General features: G+C 41.6%; 1 protein-coding gene across 2 annotated transcripts in view; it reads right to left on the bottom strand.

Annotated features, from left to right (window-relative positions):
- SNCAIP (synuclein alpha interacting protein) overlaps positions 1–12,497 on the bottom strand; it is a 118,803-nt gene extending 106,306 nt beyond the window's left edge. For both annotated transcript variants that reach the window (XM_074994134.1, XM_074994133.1), the window contains exon 1: positions 12,473–12,497. The gene's annotated coding sequence lies outside the window, so the exon portion shown is untranslated. The remainder of the gene's footprint in view (positions 1–12,472) is intronic.
- Between the last annotated feature and the right edge of the window lie 10,253 nt (positions 12,498–22,750).

The following is a 22,750-nucleotide window of genomic DNA, read 5'->3' as shown; positions in this document are numbered from 1 at the left end:
TTGCAGGATGGGGGAGTAAGGCTGGGGGATAGCAGGTAGATTTGGGGGCTGACATGGGTTAAATCTAAAGATGGGGGCAACAACTTTCTAACTGGTACAAATCAACGTATGTGCGCTGTTCTTAAAACAGGGTGACAAAAAGTACTGTTTGACATTATTTATGAAGGACTGTCTCATATTTACATGCATTGAGGCTCCTGAAGTATTGGTTTTGTAACTGAGTTTCTAAAAATGACTCTCTTGCTATTTAAGTTGCAGACCCCTGTGCTAGACGGTATCGACCTGCCACGGTCTGGCAAATTCTCTCATCCCGAGAGATGCTGGATTAGAGAGGTTCAACCTATATCTGCATATATACAGTGGATGCCACTTCATAGCACTACAGATATTAACAACTTTTGGCTAACAAGAACATTTTACCAGGAACCAATGCCACCCTATTGACTTTAATGATAATGGGATTCTGATATTGGCAACAGGCTGGCTGCTTATGAACACCTTTTTTGCTTATGTGCCCTATCTACACCCCCACAAACCCGCCTATATCTCACGGGGAGGCTAAAACCAGCGTAGCCCTGGGAAGGGCTGAGACTTTCCATAGTGAGCAGGGACACTGGTGACCCACAATGCTGCAGAGTACCTCTTTGTGCCTGCTGTGTTGAGCTCTGCCCTGGCCTGAGTGTGTCCCAACCACCTTTCTTCCCTGTCTGAAGCCAGGCAAACTTTCCCTTTGCTTACTCACAGCTTTTTGCTGAGAACAGAGAGGTTGCTAATAAGTGGAATCTACTCTATCCATCTCCTCTGCATATATGATAATGCTAAAGCTATATGGTTATCATCTGTTTTTAATATGTACAAACAAATAATTTACAAGCAACTATGTGTTATATACATAACACGGCATCAATCATACATAAACACTTGTGCTGTCCAACAGTTCTATAAATCCTCCATTAAACTCGATTTTAAAAGTGAATCAAAGACTTATATGGATCAAGCCATGGTTGCTTGGAACACTGAAAGACACACACAAAATATTCTATGTCATGTCAAAATTTTCCATAGCTCATTTCGTTATTTCTAGGCTTATTTGCAACTGAAATACGGTTAACTCCACATAACAGCCATTGTTTATTCCTTCTCCTTTTATACAGAAGGCAAGCGACTGGATGATAATCAGGAGATCACTTAGTGCTCCTGAACTGTATCCTGCAAATGTAATAATGAAACAAGTAAACCTTGTCTATTTAAATACACAGTCAAAAAGCACAGTGAAAATTAACTATTTGAATGCTGAGATTTTTCATTCACATTTATAGTTTCCACCACAAAAAACAAAATGGGTGTGATTTTACCAACACCCATTACTCCTTATATCAAGCATTACTCATTCTAGATCAAAGACAACACTTTGTGAAGTGTCAGTTAATCCATGTATCCTGAATGGTTGATTAAAGTACATAACTCATGCCCAGCCATCTGGGACAGGAGCCACCAATGCAGTAGGTTCTCTCTTCAATCCCCTGCCCTCTGCCTCACCTTTTACCCTGTCCCTCCCACCTCCCCATTCTGCTTGTGTGCATACTGATGTAGTAAGAGCTATATTATTTGCTTACCTTTCTGTGACCTAGTATTCTCTCACCACATAAGTCTTCCATGAAATTTACTAAAAATTACCATGCCAAAACTGTAGCCTTAACAATGCTAAAAAGCTCAGGGTAAATGCTGCAATTATATCTGAAATATTTTGAAATGGTGATTAACTTATAAATTGTCTATTTCTGGATGGCTACATCTACACTACCCCTCCCTTTCGGAAGGGGCATGTAAATGCAGCTGATCAAAAATGCAAATGAGGCACAGATTATCTCGCACCTGATCTGCATACTCCTGTGGGATCTTATTTCCAAATAGGGCTGCTTTCGAAACACAAACATTGGGAAGAAGGGTGCTTTCGAAAGTGCGATTTTCTTTCAAAGGAACCTTGTATATACGGCTGTGTGTGTTTTGAAAGCAGCCCCTTTCATAAGCAAGACTGCATGGGAGTATGTAAATGAGGCATGAGATATTTAAATCCATGCCTCATTTGCATTTTTGATCCGCTGCATTGACATGCCCCTTCCGAAAGGGAGGAGTAGTGTAGACACAGCTTCTATGTCCTTATCCAGCAATTCTCTTCCTGACCATAATCAGATTTGGAATTCATTTTATTAAAAAAAAAAAAGTTAACCATCCCCAAAAGTCTCCTTAGATACATTTTGTATTGTGGAATGGATAGTTGAACTACAACTTTTATTTGAACTGATTCAACAATTAAAATATCTTTATTCCATGCATGTCATATAAATGGCTCCTGTTAAGGCATGGATTATTTTTTTGGTTTGTTTCTTTGATTGTTTTTAACATTCACAGAAAGGCAGCGCTGCAACATTTTGCAAGTCTTTCATTGTGTTTTCTAAGTTCCCTGATCCAAATTAAATACCCATTAGAATTTCAATGTTGTTATCTTTCAATGGTTAGTGTTGGTGCTTTCTTAAAAAAATATCAGGAACAGAATTAATGCCAAAATTATATTCATTTACAGCTGTATCATTAAAATATTGTATTAAAAGTTATTAATTTAGAGCTTCTCATCCAACTATGCTTGCCAAAAATAGATGCCCTGTATCTAATACTGATCTTTGTTTCATATGAAACAAAACTGTTTCTTAATTATGAATTTAAAATAATGTCTCATTAGTAACGTTATGTCCAGATCTCCTGTATTTATCTATAATTTGTGTAAAATCCTCTGTATCTCCTTTTTTGTAGGTAAAAATGTTTTAAATCAGCAACGCTGCTGGAACCAAGACTTACTGGCTACATCTCTTCCAGAAGAGCTTCTTTGGAAAGAGTGCTTCCACACACAAAATAATGGATCAAGAGAGAGATCTGCTCTTTGGTAAGAGAACATCCACATAGCCATCCCCCCGCCCATGAAAGAAAGGCCAGGGATCCAAAAAAAAAAAAAAAAAAAAATCAGGCCCCATGTGGACTCCTCTTTTGACAAAAAAAGTCCTGCGGAGCATCTATACATGTTTTCTTTGAAAAGAAGCTTTCAAAAGAGACACTTTTCCGGAAATGGGAAAGGAAAAGTGATCTCAAAAGGAGTGCCGCATTCTTTCCATTTACTTTCAAAAGAGTGCGTTTTGTGTGTAGACGTTCTGCAGGAGCTTGCAAAAGAGCCCCCTTCTTTCAAAAACCTTTCTAAAGAACTTGCTAGTGTAGATGCAGCCACTATCTTTTTTATTATCCTTGCTATCATGTCTGTTGTATCATCCTCCTGGGGGAAGAGGGGTGGAGTTGGGGTCCTGACAAAAATCTGCTTGTATGCTGCTCTTGGCACCCATGACAGGCGTAGCTGACTCGTTATTACGGTTGTAAATCTATGCATTATCATGGCCGTGGGGGGAGGGGAAACCCTCCAGGCCCACAACACCAAACCACCCATGACTTTTAGTTATTTTTTTAAACCTTTGTCACTTACACCTTACACCTTACACTTACACTTACACCTACCCACCATCCACTGCATTAAATTTTACAAATTTGGCTCTGTGTCCAAAACTAATTAAAATTATGAAAAAGTGTTAATTTTATTCCAAAGTATGATGTATCTACAGTTCCTCATCATCTATTATATATATTACATGCTTTGATTTTTGTTCATTTTAGTAAAATTAAAATGACCATCATTGTCAGAACAAATGACCAACTTTATACATCACCTTATATATGAGAGATGTGTGAGAATTTGCTGAACTATTTAAAAGTTAAATACTATTATTCGCACTTAATTTTAAGACAATCAAAAATAATAAAGATAATAAGAGTGTTTGCATGCCTGGTAAAAATCTGGAATAATTCCACTGGAGATTCCTCAGTTATGTAGGTATAAATCTGGAATCAGAAGATAGCCTTCTGGAATCACTGCTTACCCAAATTTTTTTAAATTATGTTAATGAGAAAGAATGCAACTTGTATTTCTAAAGCCACCATAGTTTGGTCTTATAGTGTTGGTAGTTGAAAAAAACCAAAACGAAACAAACTTGTTTTCATCAGGAAGTAGACATGGTTTAAATAAAATAAAAATGTTGGATTTTTTTGCCATCCATTAGAGAATTGCAAAGTACTTCATAATTATTGTTTTTTAAGAACTTTATCTAGGTTTCAAGTCAAATACTAGACAGCTATGAAATGCCTGAAGGCATGTTGCCCATGCTTTCTTAATTCAGGCCATTGCGCACATATATATTACAATACAATCTCAATCACATGTCATATAGTATTTTTTCCACAGGACCCCTGACTCCTTCAGAGCTTAGCAGGTGAGTGATCAGGGAATAAGGTACTATTCAGAAATGTTTCTCCTCATCCCTCATGCAACCCTTGCCTTATTTACTGCAGCAGTGAATAAAAAATGACCTGTATTAGTGTCCTTGTTGCCTTTATTAGTGTCTTCACAATATGCGAATACCTCGCAAGCCTGAATACATTCATTGATTTTTACTGCAAAACAGAAGGGTGTTGTAACTCTCATTTTACAAATGGAGAAACAGACAGAGAAATCTGCCTGAAGACATGCAGTAGAAACCCTGTCAGACTCCATCCAGAACTCAGGACATTACGGAGCGCTCAGGAGCTCCAAACCTTCTATCAAAACCTCTGGGCCTGAATTTAACCACCGGGCACCCAGACTTTAGAAGCATGTGCAGCAGCTCTTCTGTACATCAGGCTCCCACATGGCTCTCATCTGGGCACTCCGAACACAAAGAACATACAATTAGCCATCTCTCAAAATTCTGGCTTAAGTAACTTGTGCAGCATCACATAGGAAGAACTTAAGGGAGGCACGAATAGAACTGAGCTCTCCCATATGGTATTTGCCTATCTTAACCACTCCTTCCTGAACACACACACACACACACACACACACACACACACACACACACACACACACACACACACACACACACACCCCCCCTTATAAGCCAACTACCTTCTACTTTAGAGAAAAAATGCGTCAAGGATCCTACGTGACAGATGCTGGATCAGATCGCTGGTCCATCTAGTCCAGTATCCTGGTCTTTCAACAAAAGCCAATCCCAGGTATTCCCAGAGGGAACAAACAAAACAGGTAATCATTAAATGATCCATCTCCTCTCAGCCATACCGACCTTCTGACACACAGAGATTATGGACACTTCAGAGCACAGTTTTGCATCCATGCCTACACCCTCCAGCTCTAGCCCCAAGCTGCAGCCCACCCACATGGGGCTGCAAGGGGGATGGGCATGGAAGACTCTAGCCCTGGTCCCAAGCTCTCCCCCATGGGACTGCCAGGGAAGTCTGGCCCAAGCCCCAAGCTGCTCCCAGCTGGGGCTGCAGAAGCTGCTGCCCTTGGCCCTTCTGCTCCCAGACTTTCTGGTCTTGAAACACAAATAATGCCAAACTAGACTGTGCCAGTCTTAGGAAATGCAACCTGCAGAACTAAGAACGTGTGACACTTTCTCCATAATAGCAGAGAATCTGACCCACAGTAAAAAGAACAAGTTAGATTTTTATAATGTGGGTCTCTTTCCTGATATATGCAAAAAGATAACAAACATCTATGAAATAAGATAAATACAAGTTTTCAGTACAGCTTAAGTCACTACTTTATTAAAGACCATGTGTTTGTGTCCCCTCCTAAACAGACACATCGTTGCCTTTTTCGCAACCACTGCATAACTGTTTTTAAAATAAAAGTTTAAAACCTGGAGTACAGTTAAGTCTCTAGCCCTTATGGTTCTGAAGAAAAACTTCCAGGCAGGAACCAAATGTATATTGACACACATTTCAAAGGCTGCAGAGAGTATGGCAGGATAGTGGGAAGAGAGGTGTGAATTACTCCCATTCAGCTTCAAGGTGTGTTAAATTCAGGAGCCTAGATGATAATGTAAGCAGCCACACTGGCACCAACTATTGCAAAGCCAATAATCTTAGTAGGAACATCAAACTACCAGTAACATGCTTATACAAGCTCTGCTGGTTGTAGTGTAGTTTGTGGAATAGCATGCTGCGGGGAAACTAGTTGCCAGCAAAGACTGAGTTCATAACTTCTAACTTTAAACTTATTTTTGCATTGACCTAAAACTGGGAAGGAACAAGGAGCTACCCAAAGTGTCTTCTGAAGCTTGGGCACCAACATCCATCTCTCATGCCTTCATGGATGCCAAAACCTCCCCCACCACACCAAGGCTACGTCTACACGTGCACCCAACTTCGAAATAGCTTATTTCGATGTTGCGACATCGAAATAGGCTATTTCGATGAATAACGTCTACACATCCTCCAGGGCTGGCAACGTCGATGTTCAACTTCGACGTTGCTCAGCCCAACATCGAAATAGGCACAGCGAGGGAACGTCTACACGCCAAAGTAGCACACATCGAAATAAGGGAGCCAGGCACAGCTGCAGACAGGGTCACGGGGCGGACTCAACAGCAAGTCGCTCCCTTAAAGGGCCCCTCCCAGACACACTTTCATTAAACAGTGCAAGATACACAGAGCCAACAACTAGTTGCAGACCCTGTATATGCAGCACGGACCCCCAGCTGCAGCAGCAGCAGCCAGAAGCCCTGGGCTAAGGGCTGCTGCCCACGGTGACCACAGAGCCCCGCAAGGGCTGGAGAGAGAGTATCTCTCAACCCCCCAGCTGATGGCCGCCATGGAGGACCCCGCTATTTCGATGTTGCGGGACGCGGATCATCTACACGTCCCTACTTCGATGTTGAACGTCGAAGTAGGGCGCTATTCCCATCCCCTCATGGGGTTAGCGACTTCGACGTCTCGCCGCCTAACGTCGATTTCAACTTCGAAATAGCGCCCAACACGTGTAGACGTGACGGGCGCTATTTCGAAGTTACTGCCGCTACTTCGAAGTAGCGTGCACGTGTAGACGCAGCCCAAAGCTTTAATTACTAATACAAACTATTTTTAATTTCCCTGGATTTGTCAAAGACTTAATTAGTTTACTGAACCAAAGAACAACATAAAATCCAGAAACCACTACTGCAGATTTTAAATCCACTTTCCTATAAACTACTATCACGACATTATGGTTCTGAGGTATGGGACTTTCATCCTGTGAACTAAAGATTTCAGCTGGTTTGGAGGATGGAAAGCCCCACCGCTGTATGCCTTATTTCAGTTTAAAAAAAAAAAAAAACCAGGCAAACTAAAGGAATTTATGCACATTTAAAATTAAGCATGTGCTCAAATGCTTTGCTGAATAGACTCATTTGTTTAAGTGCTTTGCTGACTCATCGCCAAAATGCATACCTAGGGTGCAGTGCTCAAGCAATCGCATCTAACTCTTCTTGGTTCAGTGTCTTTCAACATTCACACAGTTATGTCAATTTTGAGGACTACTTGATGAGGCAAGTCTGTCTCTTTTCTGTTTGGTTTATGAGAAGCAATCCCATTCCAGGAACAGCCGGTTTTCCTGGCATAATCAAACCCGTATGTTGCTTTAAGTATTGATAAGAGGAATCTGTATACCGCATTTGGTGGTCCTCACTCTTACCCTTTAGGAGGAATTGTGATGAAACAGACAAACTATCTAAAACATAGCAGTTCAGCAAAAGTACAACTTGATACACTAACATTAAACAAACTGACCCATATGCACAGCACCCTACCCTATAAATGTATGAACGGCACCATTTACTTTTTTTAACAGCATACCATACATGTAAATTTTTTTTAGACTTCTGGGATGTAGCTAACAAAAACTAGTTTGCAAAATAAATGTATGCAGAGATTCTTGAAGGGAAGTCTTATAATAGGAAGTCTCTACGTAGGTAGGTCAATTTGTGGAGCTAGCCATTTTGCAGGTGCCTCTCTAACATACAGAATTTTAAATCATCAATTACCATCATCATACTTATACGTTAAAGTCAGTTTTCCCTTCTCCTACGGATCACTTAAGATGCTGTAGATACACAGATAAGAAATATCTACGAAAAAAAATTAACCACCATCATGCAGCTTATGCCAACCAAATTACTTTAGGTAAACATTCCATCTTAATGCTATATCATACAAGTCCCACACAATAGAATACTCAATAGCTGATCTTCTTTCCCCCAACTCCTTCTTCTAATGAACTGCTGGCTTGTTTCCCTCTCATACTAGCACTGTTGATTAACTCCTACCATCAGCATACATACTGAGCACTGACCAGGAAGTTCACGTTATCACAATTCTATTGAAACTAAGTGAAAAACATGCACCACTTTCAAATATTCAGCATAAACTCAAATGTGTTTCTTCCTAGCCATAGTCTAGTGCATTTACATTTAAATATAAATCAAATAAATAATGATGTTAAGCATATATACATTTCCTGGTCATTCCTTTCTGTAAAGCAACAACAGATTTTGCTGCTGTCCTAGCAACAAGCACAAATATTATATATTGTATCCTGGGCTCAAACATGAGTTTCCAAAAAGCTTAAATGAAGAATATGTTTTAAGAACATTATCTGAACGTACAACTGCAGCAATAATAGCATTTGATTATAATCTGAATGTGTTTAAAATAATGATTTTTCTTTTTTATACAGATAAACAGAAAAGACCAACAGCCCAGCATGGACAAGAGAACAACTAACCTAAACCATGATAGAGGGAAATATTGAGTTAAAAAAAAAACTATTTACACAAAAAGGAGTTATGTAATAACCTTTTTACATCTTAAAATACAGAAAATATACAAAAATACAATAAAATATTGTTAAAAACATTTCTTCAAAATCAAAATCAAAAAAATGAATAAGACTTGTGCAAAGCAAAGAATGATCAAGTACTAACCAACCCACAAAAGCTGAAATGCATATCAGGTATTTTTGGTAACAATCGCTTCTTCATCTTTTACATCACTGGTAATCTTATACTTGAAGATGAAATTACAAAATAGGTCAACAGCTGCTGGAATTTCTACCAGAATATTTATGTGCCTGTTTTCTCCCCACCAGCAAAGAACTCCTCTGTGACCCTGGATCAATAATGCACCAGATGCATGTATCCTATTTTAATACCGGCAACAGTCCTGATGTTGAAGGACTATTCTTTTGTGTTTTAATGATGCACTGATGCACCTGCTCCATGTGAACCATCCTCACCCCTTTGACAAAGAAATATTTTTTATGTGGCAAAATACCACGAACACCACTACCCTGCTCCATGCTCCCCTTCCTATGTCAGTCTGCTTGTTCATATTTCTTTTAAGATTCAACCCCTGTCAAATATGTATTTTTTCATCTTAATGGTGAAATGCATGTTGGTTTGTGGATCTGGAGTGTTTTTTTGTCTGTTTTGTGCCCATTAACTCTTTGTCTAAGGGAGTTTGAAGTCTGCTCAATGTGATAGTGAAAGTGATTCTTTCACACTGTGTTAAATACTTAAGTATCCTGAATTTTATACAGCAAAATGCTGGTGACCCACCATAAAGACACTATTAAAAGCAAGCATTTGTTTCAGGTCACAGCAAAAAACCAATGGGCTAGATTGTGCTGAGCCCTAATGCCGTCACAGAGAGCCAAACTTCTTCCCTCACCATGTTTTTGCCTCATGGATCATCCAAAATGCTCCTTCCTCTGGAGCAAGAGGAGTGACAAGCCAAGCCACGGATCCACTACTTCCACCTTATATGGATCAGAGGATCGGATTAGAAGCGTGAGGGGGGTAATGCTGGATCTCATGTCTTGCAAATTAGCTCTCCTCAAAACCTGCAATGGGAAGCTCAGCAAACACTGTCCGCTAAAGAGCGCCTCATTCAGACACACTGCCTCCCCTGGTCCACTTTATGAGGTGCACCTACACACCACTCCTTATATATCACTTTACCTTAAATGCAAAATCTAGCCCAAGAGAAATCAGTCACGTTATTTTTCCCCATTACAGGAGACTTACTAATATCAAACAGCAGGCTCTGTTTTACAATTATTTCAAATGGGAGCACTACGTAACATCTGACTAACTTTTCCCACAAAGCCACAGCTGAGATCAGCAGTGGTGCCCAAGCTGTAACTTCCTCATTTAAAAAAAAAAAAAAAAAAAAAGGGATCTAGCAGGAGATTTTTCTGTCAGGGTCACTCAGATTTGGATCGTGCCCTCCAACATTCCTCATCCTAAACAGTCAGACTTCATAAACCTTCAGGACGTGCTGCAAGGTACATCAGCTTTTCCTAACTCAAAGAGACATGGAAGACGTAGATGGCAATTCAGAAAGATCTCAAATCTGTTTTGAGTGGTTGGGTTTCTCTACATATTGCATTAAATAGTGCTCACCCTACCTACGCAAGGTTTTCCACTGGACCTCATGCCTTTGGACTGACCAGAAAAACACATACGCAGAATCACGTCTAACTGTATCAAGCAGAATAATTTTTATTTCCCAGCTGGAGGATTTGATCCTGTTCCCACTGACTGCAAGAAAGCAAAGACACAGTCCTGCTAACCCCACTCTTAAAAAACCGTGAGTCAGGCCCTTCAAAAATCACAGCTTAAAATTATGAGATTTTTAAAGTCTAATAAATAATGAATTGTTTTTATTTGCCCTCTGGGTTTTGTTTTTAAATATTTAGGGTGCACCGATATCAGATTTCCAACCTTTTCTCTGCAGCTGTTACACTAGATATTTAGGGTTTGTTTATATAGTAGGTGATACACACTAGAGGGATTTGATTTCTACAGTGGACTAATGTGATGCACATTAACTGGTCTGCACACACCCTACTGGTGCACACTAAAGGTCATAGCATTCATTACCGTCTGTGTCACCAAGGCGTGACTTTGTTTTCTTGAAAAAAAAAAATCACAATCAATTGTCTCCATGTGCTAAAGCTTTAAGTCAAAAATCAAATATCATGAGCTAGCAACACTGAGATCAAGTCTTACCGTATTCCAAAGACAATTTATATGCTAAGGGACTGCCCCTGCAGTCATTGCTCATACAAGTTATTTATACACACACAAGGACTCCCATTGATATCAGCTTAAGTAAACAGTTTGTAACATTCAACTCTATGTTACTAGAATAGCCTTGAATTAATTTAACTGTAATCTAAGCTGCAGTCCTTGCAGCAGACAGACCCTTAGTTAATGTTCTGAGAACTTAAAAAAAAAAAAAAGGTTTCCACTAACATTTCCTTAAGGTATAAACACAGTGAACTTTTCTTCATTGTTAACTATCAATAAGTACCAGTAGACTATGTACAGTGTTTAAAACCATTTTCCCCTGAGGGATATCTGGCTCAGAAGAGAACACAAATAAATTTGCATTGGCTTCAAATTTCATAGAAAATTATTTTTACAGTGGCACTTTGGAGAACTGACATCATGCACTTGCTTTAGCTTTAATTAAATCCCTCAGATAAAACACTACAACCATGGTCTGGCTCCTCTTCATAGGGTGAAAGACGAGGCTCTTTTATCTGCTGTCATTCTCTTCTTTTACAGAAGGGGGGGAAGAGTGCTTTTCGCTTCCTTGATGGATACCTGTCAATCATAAGCTGACAGAGCCTTGTGCTTCTTAAGAGAGAAACAACAAGCGTGGCATCTTTTTTTCACCAGTTACTCACAAGCAAGCCAAAAATGCAACAGGAGCAGATATTTCAGGATTTAGTTCAAGGAACACTGAAAATTGTCAACAATTGTTATATCTGCAGCAGAGTTAAGCAAAGAATGCTAGCATTTCCTGTGGAAACTGTGTGGTTGCCAGTAACATCCTCCTAATTTTTCTTCTCCCCTTTTTATTGTTTTGTTTTGGATTTAAAATAAACACAACCTGGCATTTCGACAACGGCCACAATAACCCTTTACCTCATTCACCACCTGCAGAGGAAAGTCATCAGGCGAGGAAAGCAAAGGAGTCACATTTCAGCAAGCAGCAAAACCAGGGCACGCCGTACCCCCGCAAGAGAGGTGGCGGTGGACGGCCAGGTCCTGCAGGCTGGGATGGGGGAACGAGCGCTTATCCCACTATCACCCCACCCGCCCCCTCCCGCAGCAGGGGCTGGTGCCCGTTCCGCACCAAGCGGCGCGTCCAAAGAAAGACGACAATAGCAGCCAGGGTGCCAGCCAAGGGGGAGCATCGATCCCCCTTACGGCCGCGGGGGAAGCTGCTGCCTCTTGTGTGTCAATCACCTCCCGGCTAAAACAAGCCCTGGGCGGCAGCGTTACTATAGAGACACCGGCTGGGTCCCAACCCCTCCCCGGCCGGGCGCTGCCGAAGGGGATCCCCGGGATCCCCCTCCCCGTGCACCGCGGCCAGGGAAGAGGTGCCCCTCCCTCCGTTATGCAAACTTCGAGCAGCTGCCTGCACCGCCCCCTCCCGCGGGGCTGTGCCTGGCTCCCGCCCCAGCCCCGGGGAACTTTCACGCACTCACCCCGGGGCTCTGCCGAAGTGCTGCCGCGCCGGGCCGGTGCTCGCGCCGCTCAGCTCCTGCTGCTGCCGCTGCTCGGGCTCGGGCGGGCTCGGGGACGCGGCCGCCCGCTGCTTGCGTCACAATCACGCCGCGGCCATTCCCCACGCCGGGAATTCGGGGGGCTGGAGGGGGGGGGCGCCACGTGATGAGCAGCGAGGCGCCGCCGGGCGGGAGGCTGCCAGCCGCGAGCCTGACTGACTGCAGCTCCCCGCTCACCGCACACTCTTTCACCCCGCCCGCTGGGACAGCGCCCGGTGCAGCCCCGCCGCGGGGGGCCGGGCCGGGCCGCTCAGCTCCCCCTTCCCCCCCCCACCGGCACTGGGGAGTGCGGGCCGGACAAAGCCTGCTGGCCGCGGGAGAGGTGATGTGATACTGGGGCTCGCCGCCTTCTCCTCCCGGGGGCCAGGGGTCGCTCCCGGAGGGGTCAGCTTGGGTGAGGGCTTAGGAGAAAAGCGCGCCCGCCCGCTCGCCCTCCCACCCAGCCCCTTCCCGCCTGGCGGGAGCCGCGGCGCCTGCCCTTGTGCTCGCTGAGTTCCCTGCCGGGTTCCTGCTGTCACACCCAGCCCGTCCCGGCCGCAGGCCTTGGAAGCCACCACCATGTGCTCCAGGTAGCCCTGGAGGACAGCCGGGCTGCGGTTTGCTGGCAGCGTCAGGGCCGGTGTATAGAAAGCACCCTTTAAGGTGGAAACACGTCACTTCACAGGATAAATATTAATCACGCCGAAATACCTGACAATATCGGGTTTAATTCCTTCACACGTGTTACAAATCAAAGCTGGGAGAGGGGCTTAGTATAAAGCCTGGGAAGCACCCACCCTGCTTTCCCCGGAGTGGATACAGATGGAGCTGGTGGCACCCTGGCAATGTATACCGCACGTTTCCAAGAATCCCCAAGAACCTCCCTCTGTTAGAAAAGTGTATTTCTTTTCAGGTTATTGAGGGTTGTTGCAGTTACAAGCTGTGCCTTTGCTTCTGAATGGAGGGTATATTTGTCAAACAGGCGAGTGGTCACTGCTTAAACATTCCAGTAATTGCTGGTTACAAGGTTCTGAAGTGGTAACTTACTAGGCTAAAATGTTTATGATTTCAATGTGATGTTGGAGGAAAACACTACCCATGCCCTAAGGGTCAATTTGGCATCAGTGAAAGTTCTTTTAAATGCATTTCCCCTCTGGTTTATAATGTAATCTTATCCTCTGCTGCCATGTCTTCTCAGAAGTATCCAGGATTTCTTTTAATCACTGATCACGCCTATTTTCCAGCCTGCCTTTTAAACTTTTCTGGTCCTACATCTTTCTCACTTCCCCACCCTTAAGATTTTATATAGGCTTTTACATTCCAAACATAAATCAGGACGTGGATTTTCTGTCTCAGACAACACTGCAAAAGCCCCAAAGATGTGCACTCTAAATTGTAGTGAATTTCATGCTTGTAAAATATGCTGGTTTGACGGTAGTGTTAACTGTTATCTCCAGAACAAATATAGCACAGGCAGAGACAGTGCATGCTTCCCTGCACTGCACTTACTAGTGTTCTTAAACCGCCATTCTGGGTTGAACTTCTCTAGGTATTGAGATCAATTTTCAGTCTGCATGTTCATTCACTCCTTGGCCTTCATGAGATTTCCAGTGAATCACAGTTCCTGGCCCATTAGGAATAGAAGTGAGACCATCATTTGATGTCATCAGATAGTAACTACTTTGAGACACTTCTGATCTGATCTATGTTTGCACCAGTGACTTGGAGATGAAAGGCAATATAGTGTTCCATCATCATAATTCCCTTGAGGTCCTTGCAACCTAATATGTTCTCATATATTTCACAGCTCATTCAGTATACTTGCCCAAAAGTGGAAAAGTGTTAATTTAAAATATTTTTAAGATGTGTGAAAAGAAGCTTGAACATGACTTACAATGAATTCTAGGTTTTGTAGTTGGGTCATGTTATGTGGAACAGTACTCTGCTAAAATTTATTCTAATATAGTCTGTGCACTGCCTGAGGAGTGCGCTGACTTTGGGAGAGGAAGAGAAGGGTTTTATTTGGAAACACTTCACTTTTGTAGCACTCTTAGGAAATGGCATATTTGGACACTTCCCATTTCACACTCATACTTACGTAGAGATTAAATAACTGTTTAGGGTATTTGAAATGCAATTGATTAGGTGGTTTTTATAAAGGCATGCTGGTCAGCTGCGTGTGATTAAAATGTTTTCTAAAAGAATGCAGGTCAGCTTCAGAATACAATGTCACATATAACTCATGCCTGGTTGAAAAACACTGTCTATGGAAAAGAAAAGCAGTATATTTTGTAATTTAAGGGCTATAAATACACTCTATATTCAAATGCAGCCTGTTAGGCTGCCAAGTATATTTTTTGTGTGTTACATGTGATAGTATCTCATGTAGAGCTGATATTCATGTTTACAGACCTGCTCCTGCACTCTTCAGTGGTCGTTTTGCCTGAGTAAAGGGTGCTGATCATGACCTGTATGTCTGTACAAGCAATAACTTGATATGCAAATTAGTTCTTAAAAGGATTGCAGGATACACGGCACAGTTTAAAACGCAGCTCTGTTTAAAAAAATACCACAGGACACAATCTGTATTTTTTATAGCATAGGAACAGGTACAAGGCTTTACTGACATATAGAATTTTTCCCACTTTCTGCGGTATCCTCAGTTCAGGAATAGGAGTTATTGAAAAACAGGCTCTAATATACTTGAAAATAAAAGTTTAAGCAAGATCAGTTCATTAATACATGAAAATGCAACAATCCTACTTGATGCGACAGACTGATCATGGTAATATGTGTGATAAGAGTAAAGAGTATCTTTTATGTGTGTATGTAAGTAACAACCCAGTCTTGCTCCCACTGCTGACAGTGGGAGTTGAAAGTATACAATGGGTTACAGGATTCGGTACTAGGGGCCTGAGTAAGCCTCCATTGAAATACATGGAAATCATTCCATCAACTTCTGTGGATGTTGGATCAGGCCCCATGTTTCTAACTTCCATTAAAAGTGACTTAAAAGAGATTAAAATATCACATGTTTTAGTTTAAAACTACAATATTTTTGCAACTTGGTAATATTCGTATCTTCTATCCCACAACTGAAAAATTTAAAAAATTACAAAGTTTTGTAAGATATAAATAAATGAATTTACAGTACTTTATATCTGTAGTCAGCCGTTCCAGTATGATGATCAATGGCTGATGGTGAGAGTGATACTGTCATGTATTGCCATGGATCCACATAAATAAGAGTTGGTAATTGCAGAGAAACGCATCACCATCTTCTAAAAGAAAGAAGTGTAAGTTGGAACTTGTACTATGATGAATACTTTCTTTGTGTGTTATTTAGGGGCAATCAGGAATTAAATGTTTGTTTGTTTTTTCATTTTGCAGTCCTATGCATACAGGTGAGCTAAAACTAGAGTAATTGTTCCCACTTGCACCTCTCAGTTCTGAGAACTGAGAACAGGTCAGATCAAAATTAGGCCTGATTTTAGTTTTTTTAAATCACTTCTGTATTTTCCCTACTTGCAATTTTTCTTACAGTAGACCAGTAGTTCCCAATCTTTTCAGTAGCAAGGCACACTTCAATGAGACATACAATTCCATGGCACAGCCACCTTTTTCAGCTGAACTGCTTGCTCATATATGTCACATTTGATTATATTTACTATGGTTATGGACTTATTAGAGAGGTTTGCAACAGAATAGTGCATACAACAAGCTAAACAAGGATCCAATGCATTACTGTTTTAAATCCACTGCAGAATACACCATTTTAGACAGTGAACACGGACACATTTTCAAAACCTGTTCAATACCATGCTAGGGATGTTGAGTAAATGCATAATCACTGAAAGCAGGCTCCCCTCCTTGCCTGCCCATTGGAGCCAGAATGTGGCATTTAAACCACATCCCAGCTCTAACAGGTTCCTGCTTTCAGCTGCCTCCCAGTGCAAACCAGGTTCCTGCAGGTCAGCATTTCCCTTCATGGTGGCTCTACAAAGAGCCAGCGTGGAGGGGAGAGTGACAAAAGCCATGCCAGCTGGCACTCAAGTAAGCTTTCTGCTTGAGCCCCAGCTGGCATGGGTCATCAATTCTGCCAGTAGCTCTGTGAAGAGCCACAGTGGTGGGAAATTGATGAAACTGCACAGCACACTTGGGCAATTTTCACAGCACACTAATTCAAAACCACTGAAGTAGACTACATACATTACTCAAGCTGTATATCTGCACAGGAGATATAATTCAAAACACTTTGATGGAGCATGCAAGTCACACCAATAGTGTGTGTGAAGAACCTTGTTCTGTTTCAGATTCCATTGTGTCAACACAGGGCATCAGTTGGCTGAGAATTGAGGACATAGCATTCTCTGATGGTATCCCAGGACCTTTGCTTCTCTGCTGAGCACTGTGCATCCCAGGAATGGTTTTGCTGCAAACTGTGCAAAGTCAGGTGGATCCAATTTTTTTAAACATCCCATGTTTTTGGTGTTTCTATACTTCACTTCCTTTTTGGGCTGCTTGTACAAGTTTCAAATTGCTTATGGTTAGGATTGACCCAGCAACCATTATGGTGGTTATTGGGATGCAGACAAGCAAGCAGCAGAGTGCTACGTGTGGGTAGTTGAAGTTTTAGATACTCTCTGTGCTTTTGTAAAGCCCTATGAATTATTTCAGTTTTATTTTAAGATGTTCTTTCAAATGCAATGAATATTCATCATGGATGTATGGTAAATGGTTTTATTGTGAACAAACAACAACAACCAATTAAAAAGTTTGAATGGAAATGATGGAAAATAATCCTTGAACATGGAAATACATTTAATTAACCAATCTTCTTAAGTAACTAAACATACACAAACCTTTCGTTACTGCCACAGTGCAAACAAAACTTCAAATGCAACAGTAAGAATATTTCAAATACCACTTTTTCATGGAGAGAACATAAACTTAAAGCTGAATATGCACCTAGTCATTGGCTCATCCACGCATGAGCTTGGCCATGGGAAGAGTACATGGGTTATGGGGTCAAATGCCTTGGCTCAAAATTCTCAAGGATGCTGCAAAGGTTAAAAGGAGTTGGACTCTATGGTACAAGTGTTCTCAGTGTCCAGATTGGAGTTGAGAAGTGAATGGGAGTTGCTGGGAGCACTGCAGTAGAGATGCCAAGATTAGAAATTGCTGCTAGCAACTGGGAATTGAAGAACATAGAGACACCCCAGATTAAAGGACTACATGGCCTAGTAGCTCAGCAAAAGCATGCTTTCCAGAAGAGTATTTTGGCTTAGGATAATATCCAAGAGTTGCCTTTCCATCTTTGTCTTTTTCCATGTTTTCTTCATCCATCAGCATGGTGAGGTTTTTCTTGGTCACAGTGACATTTTCCGTGGTCAGTGTGACATAGTCGCTAAGGTGGCACAAGTCTGCTTGTTACAATGGCCAAAGACAAACAAGTTTATTAAGTCATGAGCTTTCATGGGTAAAACCCATTGTGACAGTCTCCTGAGAGATCTGCAGGTCTTTGTTACTTGGTGTCCTCATATAGAGCCTTCACCAATAGGCCAGTCCAGTTTTCCTCTGTGACTCTGCCACAGCCTTGAAACTTGCAAAAATATCATCCTGATTTCTCCTTTTTCTCCCCCTCAGGTTGGCCAGCCTGTCATCAGTACATAGAGGTCCTGTTCTTAATAATCTGTCTGTTGCAGGTGTTGTGGGAGCTGCAGGGGAACAAAAACAAAATGCACAGTTTATCGCTCATATCCCAAACAATTCATGATAGTGTTTGTAGTAAGTATGTGTGTGTTCACTCCCTGAGATTCTTTCCATTCTTGGGGGACCCTTAGTGAGTTGTAAGTGGTCTACATATATGGAAGGTGCTGAGATTTCAATAAGTGGTCTATATGGCTGCGTCTACACGTGCACGCTACTTCGAAGTAGCGGCAGTAACTTCGAAATAGCGCCCGTCACGTCTACACGTGTTGGGCGCTATTTCGAAGTTGAAATCGACGTTAGGCGGCGAGACGTCGAAGTCGCTAACCCCATGAGCGGATGGGAATAGCGCCCTACTTCGACGTTCAACATCGAAGTAGGGACGTGTAGACGATCCGCGTCCCGCAACATCGAAATAGCGGGGTCCTCCATGGCGGCCATCAGCTGGGGGGTTGAGAGATACTCTCTCTCCAGCCCTTGCGGGGCTCTGTGGTCACCGTGGGCAGCAGCCCTTAGCCCAGGGCTTCTGGCTGCTGCTGCTGCAGCTGGGGGTCCGTGCTGCATATACAGGGTCTGCAACTAGTTGTTGGCTCTGTGTATCTTGCACTGTTTAATGAAAGTGTGTCTGGGAGGGGCCCTTTAAGGGAGCGGCTTGCTGTTGAGTCCGCCCCGTGACCCTGTCTGCAGCTGTGCCTGGCTCCCTTATTTCGATGTGTGCTACTTTGCCGTGTAGACGTTCCCTCGCTGTGCCTATTTCGATGTTGGGCTGAGCAACGTCGAAGTTGAACATCGATGTTGCCAGCCCTGGAGGACGTGTAGACGTTATTCATCGAAATAGCCTATTTCGATGTCGCAACATCGAAATAAGCTATTTCGAAGTTGGGTGCACGTGTAGACGTAGCCTATGTGTGGAAGGTGCATTTAGATTTCAATCTACTGTGCCTGCTGTCATGTTGACAAGGGTGTAGTCAGAACTATGTTGCAGACTTGGTTTTGCCATGGTGTGTGCACACTGTACTTCTGGCATTGGAAGCATAAAGAGGGCTGGACAGCAAGCATTAGGGGAAAGTTACTAATCTCTTCTACGTTCCTTTTAGGCTGTCCTCGCTGTTGAAGATGTTATAGGAATGTAGATGAATAGGAGGAAGAGATTGGTCTTACTCACAATGCCAAAGGCAAACCAGTAAGATAAGCTATGAAGTTATTACTAGGATGATTCCCACAGAAGCACTACAGGAGTAAAAGGACTCACAAGCTATACTGATGGCACGGGTGCACAGCTATTTCCTATACTGTGCTAAACAAAACTGAGCTATTGCTCTGTCTTAAGTCCTTCTATACCTAGGGTGACCATGTCTCCCAAAGGTAAAATGGGACATTCTGTGGTCACCTTATTAACTCACGTGTTCCCCTACCCTTGAATTATTCTTGTAGTTTTCTGAGCCTTTTTTCCAGTTTGTCAATATCTATTTGAAGTGTCTGCACATCAAAACTGGACAGACTGTTCCAAGTCTTTAAGGTGCCACAGGACTGCTTGTTGTTTCTAAAATTACAGACTAACATGGCTATCCCTGTGAGACTTTATTCCAGTAATGGTCTCTATAATGCCATTCATAATAATATTGCAGTATCACTACCCTTCTTCTATTCAATATTTCTCTGTTTAAGCATCCAAAGATCACATCTGCTGTCTTAGCTACCACACTGTGCTGGGAAGTCATGTTCAGTCAGTTGCCCATTGTCACCTCTCTGTTCCTTTCAGAGTCACTGTTTACTAAAATACAGTCTCCTGTCCTTTAAGTGTGACCTACATTGTTTCTTGTGAATTATGTAGGAACAGAGAAGTTAAAAAAGAGGAACTGCTGCCTTATATGGAGAGAATGTATGAACATGCTCTGTAGCCAATAAAGATGCCTGATTAAAAAAAGTCAGAAGTCTCTGAGTTAATTTCAATTTCACATATCCCTTTCAATTCAATAGGGTCATGAATGAGTCACTTCAGGAAATCCTGGCCACACGGGCTATGTCTACACTAGCATTCCTCTTTCAAAAGAGCCATGCAAATGAACAAAATCAAAAATGCAAATGAGGCACAGATTTACATATCTGGCACCTCATTTGCATATTCTTTCGAAAGAAGAAAAACGGTGTAGATGCAGCTGTTTTGAAAGTTATCCCCATCTTCAAAAGAACTCTTCTTCCTATTTTTTTAAGAAGACGGGTTCTTTCTTTTGTTCTTTCTTACTATTGTTACTTGAGCTAATTTTGGTGTAGCGTAGGTATAGCCTTACTTGCTGCAAATACACCTCCCAGTATCAGCACAGACAGATCCCAAGGCACAGATAGCCTGGGCAGAAGTAAAGAACACAGGGCAAAGGAATCACACTGTACATTGGTAAGGGATATTTTCCCCTTGTTTTTTAACATTAGATAGCTTGTACAACTGATGTCTATTTAGTTTTCCTCAAAAATAACTACAAATCATCATCAGTCATCTTTTCTCACAAAAAAAAAAAAAAGAAAGAAAAAAAATCACTCAAACTCTTCATGCCAAAACCAATAATGTAACCTTTGGTAAAAATAGCAACAAACTTTTAGTTTGCCAAAATGGGCAGTAGCAGATGGACTGACACTTGCACAATGCTAAAAGAAGAATGGACAGCTCACTGAAAATTGCCAACAGGAGACTATAAACATGTGCACTGGATAGAATATTGTTCCCAAAGAAGGAGCTAGTTTGCCTGTAGCAGAAAAAAAAAAAAAACAAGAAAAGAAAAATGGAAAAGGTAGTTTCATATTAATGATCAATTCCTGAGGGATTTCATTGTCCTTTACTGCTCAGGTTTTTCAATATTTTTCTAAAGTTAACAACATCCGTGTTAAAATCCTTTATGAGGAGAAAAATAGAAAGACTTAAGAGTGAAAAGTTTGTTTATCTTATCTGCATTCAGCAGAGGTTCACAAAAAAAAGTCTCCCAACATCGACTTGCTGCATACGAGGAATTTCTCAGTAGTAATGTGAATAGAGATCAGTAAAGAAAAATCATATCTCCTTTGCCATAAGTGACTAAACAACCGTTCAGTTTTCAGTGTAATATCAAGCAATGTTGATGAACTAAGTTATTCTGTGGTTCTTCCCATGAACTTAAAATAACTAATAGATAGTTTATTAATGTTGTTCAGCATGTTAATGTCTTACCTGGGGTGGGGGTGGTTGGAAACAGGTTCATTTCAGGCAGTATTTTTCTCTGGCTCCGTACTGATAGGCTGCTGGTTTTCTTTGTCTTTCTTGCCATCTCTCCTAACTGCAACACCAGTTATTTGAAAAACTGCTGGGTAAAGAAAAAAGTATTGTCTTATCAGTGTAGCCATTTTGACTCAGTAGTGTACACACTTGTCTGGCTTAAGTAATAATATTGTTTGTAATAATATTTCCATTGAACTGTAGTGCTCTTTTTAAACAATGAGGATGCAAAATAGAGCAACGGGGCAAGATTGGGGAGCAAGATTGTTCTCTATAATGCAGCCAGAGATAAGGAAAGCAAGCTGTGTTCTTTAAACAAAAACATCATTCAAATCTGCTCCTACTTTCAGCGAAGTCAGAGGCATAACTCTTTTACCTTGTATGGTGCATAACAGGAAACTGCAATGGAACAGAAGAGAACTGGATTGAGTTTTTCATACAGGATGAGGTGTACAAGCCAGGATGCTGAACTAGATGTTCATCTCTTTATCAGACACAATCTCAGGTAAGAAGAAATGTGCAACAGGCACAAATCAAAAGAAGGTCAAGAAGTGACAATTATAGCCAAATATGGCACCTCTGCAGGACCAAGGAAGAAGAAGTAAGCATACTGTCTGTGCTTGCACCCTGCATCCCTCTGCCAATCAAAAAGGCAAGGCTTCTCAAATCAAATCATATTAACTCATACAAGCACAAAGCAGCACCCACCCAATTCCATAAATGTAGAACTATGAATCACAAAACCCAAACATATAGTTATCATTTTAAGTACTGTTCCAATGCCAACTAAGTTTTAATCCAAAGACATTTTTATTAAGTACTCACATAGCACTACGAATGTTCACCATACCGTGTAAGACAAATAAGACAAGATCCATGCCCCAAGACATTTACATTCTCTCTCACCCGTTCCTCTGTCTCACACGCACTGTAGTATGTGAATGGTTTGAAAATTAAAGCCAGCACAGTTTAAAATGATTTGGGCCATACATTCAGCTGGTATAGATTGGCATAGCTCCATTGCAACTAATGGAACAATGCTGGATTTTCTGCTGCTGAGGCTCTGGACAAGATCTTTTGCTTTCTGTCTTCACGCCTCACCTCAAACTATGTCAACAAGGAAGTTAAATAGTAGCAAATAATATTTATAACTTATCGTGTGTAGATAAATTCTTCATCTTCTCTTTTCTCTGGAATACTCTATGATGATAGAAAGATTTTTTTTCCTCCTTCCCTAGGCAAATTTCCTTTGTCACTTCTCCCCTTGG

This window comes from Carettochelys insculpta, chromosome 5 (genome assembly GCF_033958435.1).
Source record: "Carettochelys insculpta isolate YL-2023 chromosome 5, ASM3395843v1, whole genome shotgun sequence".
Lineage (NCBI taxonomy): Eukaryota > Metazoa > Chordata > Testudines > Carettochelyidae > Carettochelys > Carettochelys insculpta.
This window is presented reverse-complemented; position numbering and strand designations above follow the sequence as displayed.